We start from the raw sequence: 7,686 nt of genomic DNA, 5'->3' as shown, positions 1-7,686 counted from the left end.
TGTTTCTTCTGCGGAGGCTGACAGAATATCCTGGAAGGATCAGATCTACGGGAAATCTCAGATGCATTACACGAGGGGAGGCAAACTCACTACAAACTATGAACAACTATGAACCTAACATTTCTGAACACAAATAAGTGCTATTTTTTATTTATTTTTCACAGGTAGAGCAAACTTGCAGGTGTGAAAATGTGGCCAGTACTTATACAGAGATGTAAGTCACATTAAGTTAGTTAAAGCACAAAAAACAGTCAAGATTTAACAACAAATAAATATAGATTTTTTTTTTTTTTTTTTTTTTCCCACAATATTTTTATTGGTATTTAACCCTTTCATGCCTAGTGGTCACTACAGTGGACAGCTGTTCATAGCTGTTCTCTTGTATATTTATGGATTGTGTTGTTTTAGTTCCATATCAGCCAATACAGTGGGTACGCTTATGCATCATCCCATACACTGTAATTCATACCATTACTGTAAATTTGCTCTTCTAGATAAACCTGATCTGAACTAACATGTTTGAGTGTAAAAAAAAAAAAAAAAAAAAAAAAATTAAAAATGGCTATTTGTTATTGGACTGCAATTAACTGTTTTGGGTTTTTTTAACAAAAAAGTTTTTTTGCGTTGTATTCTTTTTTTTTTTTTTTTTTTTTGGCATATTATCTCCATGCAGGTATGTTAAAATGTGAGAAAACATCAGATTATCAGCATTAAACATGTTTTTATTTCTTGATTTTCATGCAGTATATCAGTAAATACATATTTCTTTGCTTCTTTAGCTGAGTGGACATTTTTGTAACTCCATGAAAAATAGGTTTACTGTTTTTTCTTTTTTTTAATGCCTTAAGAGGAACAAAAACACTCAGGAAAAAATATCTTGATTAAGGTTCACATAATTCATGCATGAAAGAGTTAAGTTTTATGTTGAAAGATACACAAAGTAAATGATATACATAACAAACATGAATCAAAACAACATAAACACTCATACACACACCCATTCACACCACGTAGACTTGCAACAATTATACATACATATACACACACACACACACACACACACACACATATATATATATATATATATATATATATATATATATATAACATACACACATATATATATAAATAAAACATACATATATTCTTATGAACATGTATACATACTGTATATGTAAATAATAATAATAATAATAATAATAATGATACAGCAGTCATGATAATAAAATTTAAAAAAAAAATTTATACAATTAAACAATGATCATTTGTATGACATGTCCCTATTTTCCACATGTTCCTATTTCCATGCCCAAACCAACCACAAGGCCCTCTGAGAAGGGGCAACAGCAGAAATAAGAACATTAAAACAGTCTCTGTGCAGTAGAAAATCAAATAAGTACAAACAGTATCAAATCTGTGAAGTACAAGAATATTAACTGAGCTAATGGAAATAGAAGAAAATCAAAATAAATGAACAAACAAACAAACAAACAAATAAAAATAATAACAATTAAAATAAAAAAAGTCATACCTTGTAGATACCTGTGCTTACTTTAAAATATTAGACATTACATAGATGTATCAAATGTGACAATAATTAGTAGACAGAATGAATTACGACAAAAAACACCACCTAAACAATAACAAAATAGAGTAGGATGAAGGTGTGAGAGATCAGTCTGAAGGCAGTGTTCGTAAAGATCGAAAGTAATCTAAAAAAGATTGCCATTTTTTAAATAACTGAGTTGAGGAACCTTATAGTGAGAGTCTAATCTTTTCTAATTTAAGATAAAACAAGGCATCAATTTTGATGGTGCATTACATAATGTGCCAAATTATTACATTCCCTTTAAATTAAAAGTGCTACGTCCGCATTTTGTAATAACTGTTGCAATATGTAATAAGTTATTACAAAATTTTATTACAAAATGCATTCAAGAATTTTTTTTACAAAATGCAATGTTATTACATAATGAGGTAAAAAAATTATGACATTATTACATGTTGCAATGTTATTACATAATGCAACGCCACACAGTCTCTTTGCTACGTCCCACCATTGTATCATGCTGGGGGGCTGTGACTTCAACCACTGTGTTGAAATCACTTTGTTAGCTGTCAAAAGCAACGCTCTTAGCAAATAAGCATTATCTGTCTGTTCGGTCCTCAGGTAGTATTCCCAGTATGTACAGGGTCAGTTCAGGGAGTATTTCAATGCCCAGAATTGACTTCCTTTTGTACCCCTTTCCCGAAATCTGAGATCTTAGGATAATCCCAATTTTTTTGCCCAGGCATAGGCCACTTTTGGGTTGTATTCTGCCCTACTAGAACGAGAAGGTGCTTGTCTAGTTTAGCAGATAGCTAACAGGTCCTCCAATAAACACCCAGGAGTCAGATGAACGTTTCGGGATATTTATGACGGCTTTCACTTTACAGCATGAATTTTAACCTGTGAAACTGGAGTACAAAAACAAAGAAAATGTACCGTATAACTGAATTGACCTCATAAAATACACAATCAGTAATCCAAAGTAAAATGCACCAACATGTGACTGCATAGTTCCAGTAAAACAAGCTTTAGCATTTTTAGCTGTAAGCATTCATTCAATGAAATACTCTTTTTAAATTAACTACAGGCACACTATGTGAACATTATATAAACATACATGAACTTAACTGACTTCCAGACATATCTTTATCCAGGTTCCAAAAGAAGAACGAATGTAAAAGGTAGAAATCAGCAGCAACTTCAAACAGTACATGTCAGAGACAGTGACTCAGCAAAACTGAAGAGCAGCAGCTAATTAACTAAACAGCACCTCCCCCACAGTCTTAAAGGGACAGTGCACCATTTTAAGTGGGGCAGCACAGGTTGCAACCCACCAGTTGAGAATCACCAGGTCTAAAGTGAAAGTTTCAGCCTCCATCCTCAATGTGCAGTTTGGAAATTGAGAAACCCTTCAAGATAATGTGATCAATTTATTGTACATCTGGCATTTTTTTATGAACAGAGGTCAGTGTTTCCAGACAAAGTAAATAATCGTCTTATATCTGGTGGTTTTCACAGAAAGAGCACAGTTGCAGATTCAAGCAGCAGGTCATTGTTACAATAGAGGGTATGCACGTGATGTCACTGCTAGCGGAAGTCATCACGGTTCCGCCCACTGAGTGGCAGAAAGAGGGAGATGAGTGGCAGTGTTGGCTTAAATACTGTCTAAAATGAAGAACAATATTTAATTTAAAAAAATGGGGAAGAGCTGTTGTGAGATTGATTGTACGAACAGGTTTGAAAAGCAGTCGGAGCTATCGTTTTACAGACACCGAAAGACAAAGAAAAGAGACGTAGATGGATCCACAAACCCAGAAAACCAAACCTAGATCTGTGGATCCTGTTTGGTGTCAGCTAACATTAATTTATGCTGTATTTCTGGGTAAAATCAGACCTTAAATTACGTATTGTTTTGGCTAACATTACTTCTTAGTAAAGCTCTTGGTTTCATGATCAGATCTTTCATGGTTTTTGTCTTCATTTTTTGATTATGAACCTTGTGCTCCTACATGATTAGTAAACTAACTTCACCTGTTTAACTCTGACCATATTTTCAGGGGAAAAACGCCTAAAAAGACATACCCAATGTAAATGAAGAATTACTCCACAATAACAAGGTTCATATGGATGTTCTTGGTGTCTATAGACATTTAGAGACCTCACAGAATTTATTCCCATTGTCTAAAATATTGTATCTATTACTATGCCTGAGTAAACTGTAACAAACTAAAAGAGTTTTTTTCTGGCTGGACAATGATATGCATAAATTAATTGTTCGTGTCGGAGATTTTTAATAGCATATATTTCACCCTACAAAGATTAAAATTCATGTTTGAACATTAAAGTTTGCACTAAAATACACTTTTGATGTACTTTTATTAACATTAGGGTCTAAACTTTGAGCAAAAGTTGAAAAAAAACCATCCATTGTCCTGATTTATTATATTTTTATAGTAGATGAATATTAATAGAATTTTTTCGGCCCGCGGGCGGGCTGATCGGGCTAAAGCTAAACTGAGGCTAACCTAGTTTTTCAAATACAGGGAAACTGGAGAATAAAGCTACGACAGAGTATTAGGGCTACATAAGAAAATAAAAACACTTGTCAGTACGAGTATAAAGTCATAAAATATCGATATAAAACCGGTAATTTTATGATAAAGTCGAATACAAAAAGAATCACAATGTTATGAGAATAAAGTCGTAGTTATTAAAAAAAAACTCATAATTTAACAAAAATGTCTTTATGAGATTTATGAGATTAAAGTCATCATATTCCGACAGTAAAGCCATAATATTACAAGAATAATGTCGTAATTTAAAAACAGGTGGGAAAAATATCATAGTTTACCAGAATAAAGTGGTCCCCTGCTGGTCCACAGCAGTAGTATCTGTGTTGTATAAAGTACTTGATCTGAACTAGACTCAGTAAACCTCCTCAGTACCAGTAGATCCTGCATATATTCACTGGGGTCAGTCCACGGTCTACTGTAAATGCACTTTGGATCAGCTGGTTCTGGGCCCTAGTTTTGGACCCTGGTTGTCAGTCATGATGAAACCATGTATATTTGTTTCAGGTAAAAATAGCGATGATCCCCTCCCCCTGGATGTCAGGATACTCCATTTCTGTCCACGTCAGTGCTCGTGGACCACTTGTTCTTTGGTAGCTCGTACGGATCCATGTCCAGTCCAATTGTCCTTAATTTAATTTCATATTTCACATTTTCCCGGTCTTGCTGTGTTTACTGCTATACTCTATCATGTTGAGCAGGTTGGTTTCTGCCACTCAGTCTGACTTAGAGGGGCGTGGCCTAGGGGGGAAGTGATGTATATGTGACGCACACAAAATATGTTGTCACGTTTTCTGTTTGTTATGTTGTTTTGAACTGTAAGAAATGTTTTCCTGTGGAAAAAGAAAGAGAAGAAACAGTAATTTTAGTCCTAATGGCTGCAAATGTATATATTTTATAACTGATTTAATTCAGTGGAGTTTATCCTGGATACCTCAGCTTGGCCAGCAGGAGGCCGTGTGACGCTGTGCTTCTCCCTATGGACTCTCTTTGCTAGCGACGATCGTTGCTTCCTCCCTCTGCTGAGCGAGGCTGAACTGGAAGGAAGCACCGTTGCCTGTCTCATAATTTTTATCCTGTTTACACAGGTTAGTATGGTTTGAAAACTTGTATATGAATACAGAAATGTCATTGAACACTAGGGATAAGACACAAAACGTTTTTTTTAGGTAGTTTAATTACGTGAACTTATGAACGGGTGGAGTATTGATTTTTACTTTCTGTTTCATGTCGGTGAAAATGGCGCCCGTCTTTTGTTTATCTCAAGGTAGAAAGCTAGCTAAGTTTATGGCTCCAGCACATTCCATGGTTGGCTAAATTTAGTGTCATGGTTTTGAAAACTTTTGATGAAAGTCATGTGTGTATGTTTAGGTGTATGTTTACAGTTTAAACACATTTATTAGTATTGGTTATCAGTCTTCAGCTCATATTTTATTTTTGCTCATTTGGAGTTATATCATCGTTTTATTTCACTTATTAGTGAGGCTAAATACTGGAAGGTTAAAGTAGGGACCTTTGTTTTTAATGTACATTTTGTGCCAGTGTGTTAATTTAATTAGTCTTGGAACTAAAGATAAAATTTGTCTCAGTTTCAGAACTGAATGACTGAGATATGCAAGATTTTATGTACTGAAAGCTTTGTTGATGCAGATTTAGGCTAATCAGTATATAAGTATTTTTGATCTGTGATTGTGAATGAAGTAATGTTGGAAAGAAACAAAACCAATGCAGAATGGAATGAAAAAAAATATTTTATTTGATGATTTTATTTGATTTGTAATACTGAGTAATAAAGACTGCTGAGCGAGGCTGAACTGGAAGGAAGCACCGTTGCCGGTCTCATAATTTTTATCCTGTTTACACAGGAACCTTTTCTGCTCATGGGTGTCCATTGTGAGACCTGTAACATATGTGCATACCCTCTATAAAAAAGCAATAAACTATTGACATCATTTTCTGCTGGAAGTTAACCAGTACCCATCAGCATCACTAACAAAGACTGAATGGTTTGTACAAAATACCAGTATCAGACAAATGCAGGTTGCAAATACAGTTCACCAATACCTCAGATCTTATCATAAAAAGACTAAAAATATCGACTCTTGGTACAATCTTTTCACAGGGAGGAGTCATTTTCCCCAAACAGCAGTTGTTGACATCTATTAATTTCAACCCTTGGACATAGTGAGACCAAATGCATCCAAAACATGATGCATTTTTAATCCCTTTCTGTCCCCTGGGTGATCTCAGGACTCATGGCTTCTGTGTTTAAGTCACAATACTAGCTGCTCAGGAAATTTTCTCTTGCAGTAAACTGGCATTAAATACCACATGCAGTGAGTTACATGACAGTAAAACCCTAAGATGACAGCACCTCCAGATGTCAGTGATATATATCTGAAAATAAATACAGCAAAGTAATAAAACTGAGGAAAAACAAGCATGAAATATTGTTTATTTGTAATTGATTTTTTTTTTTTTTTTTAGGCAATAATAAAGTCCATTTCCTGCAACGTTTTCTTAAATACAACACAAACTAAAATGTGTGATTTGTTAATTTTCTTTACCCTTTAAGTGAAAATCACAAGAGTGACAAATTTATTGAATATTCACTTATTTATTTATTTATTTATTTATGGTATTTGTGTAATCACATTATGCACACTTGGCACTTCCCAATAATGTAATAGTTTATAATATTATGGCCAAGTTATTATGTTATTGCCCATTTTTGCATTTTATTAACATAATAGTATATCTTGTTTGTATCTCCTGTTTTACTGTTTTACTGTACAATGTCCTTGAGTGCCAAGAAAGGCACCTATAAATAAAATGTATTATTATTATTATTATTATTATTATTATTATTATTATTATTATTATTATTATTATTATATACACTTTGTTCTCTAGTTTTTTAACATTCTTTTTATTGTTTAGCTGATTATTACCATGTGTATAGTTTTATTGAAGTTATCTGTATTATTTTTATTTTATTTATAATATTACTTTCTTCCTTTAACTCCCTTTTTCACCTTTTATTTAACATCCACATTTACACCTCCATGTAAGTAAAAAAGTTAATATTAGATAAACCTGCTGACTTATTTCAACACAGGTTTATTACATCCTTTATAGAAACATCTATTATGATTAAGCAATCATAACCTGCTCTGGATTTTATTATTAATACCTGCCTTGTACTTTTTTTTTTTTTTTTTCATTGGTCTGACACATAATTCCAGCAGTCAAATGGCATTCTTACCGCAATTATCTCCCCCCAATTAACTGAGGTGATTATGGCCCGACGGCTGTATGCATTAATAAGCAAAGTGTCCAATCCCTGAGGTAAACCTGTTAAGATTAACCAGCCCAGCGTAGGCCCCATGTCAAAACCATTTAGAATAAAATGATAACAATACAGAGCTGCGCTAATCACATGCAAATCGCTGTTGTTCCAGGTTTTACCCTTAAAACGATGCAGTAAAATCAGCAATATTTTAAAATTACAATAATTAACACACACATAGACTGATTTTCACTGTATTTATCAGTACAACAGTGACA

The sequence above is a fragment of the Sphaeramia orbicularis genome, chromosome 3 (genome assembly GCF_902148855.1).
Source record: "Sphaeramia orbicularis chromosome 3, fSphaOr1.1, whole genome shotgun sequence".
NCBI lineage: Eukaryota > Metazoa > Chordata > Actinopteri > Kurtiformes > Apogonidae > Sphaeramia > Sphaeramia orbicularis.
The sequence above is the reverse complement of the archived record's forward strand: the minus strand, read 5'-3'. Positions refer to the sequence as shown.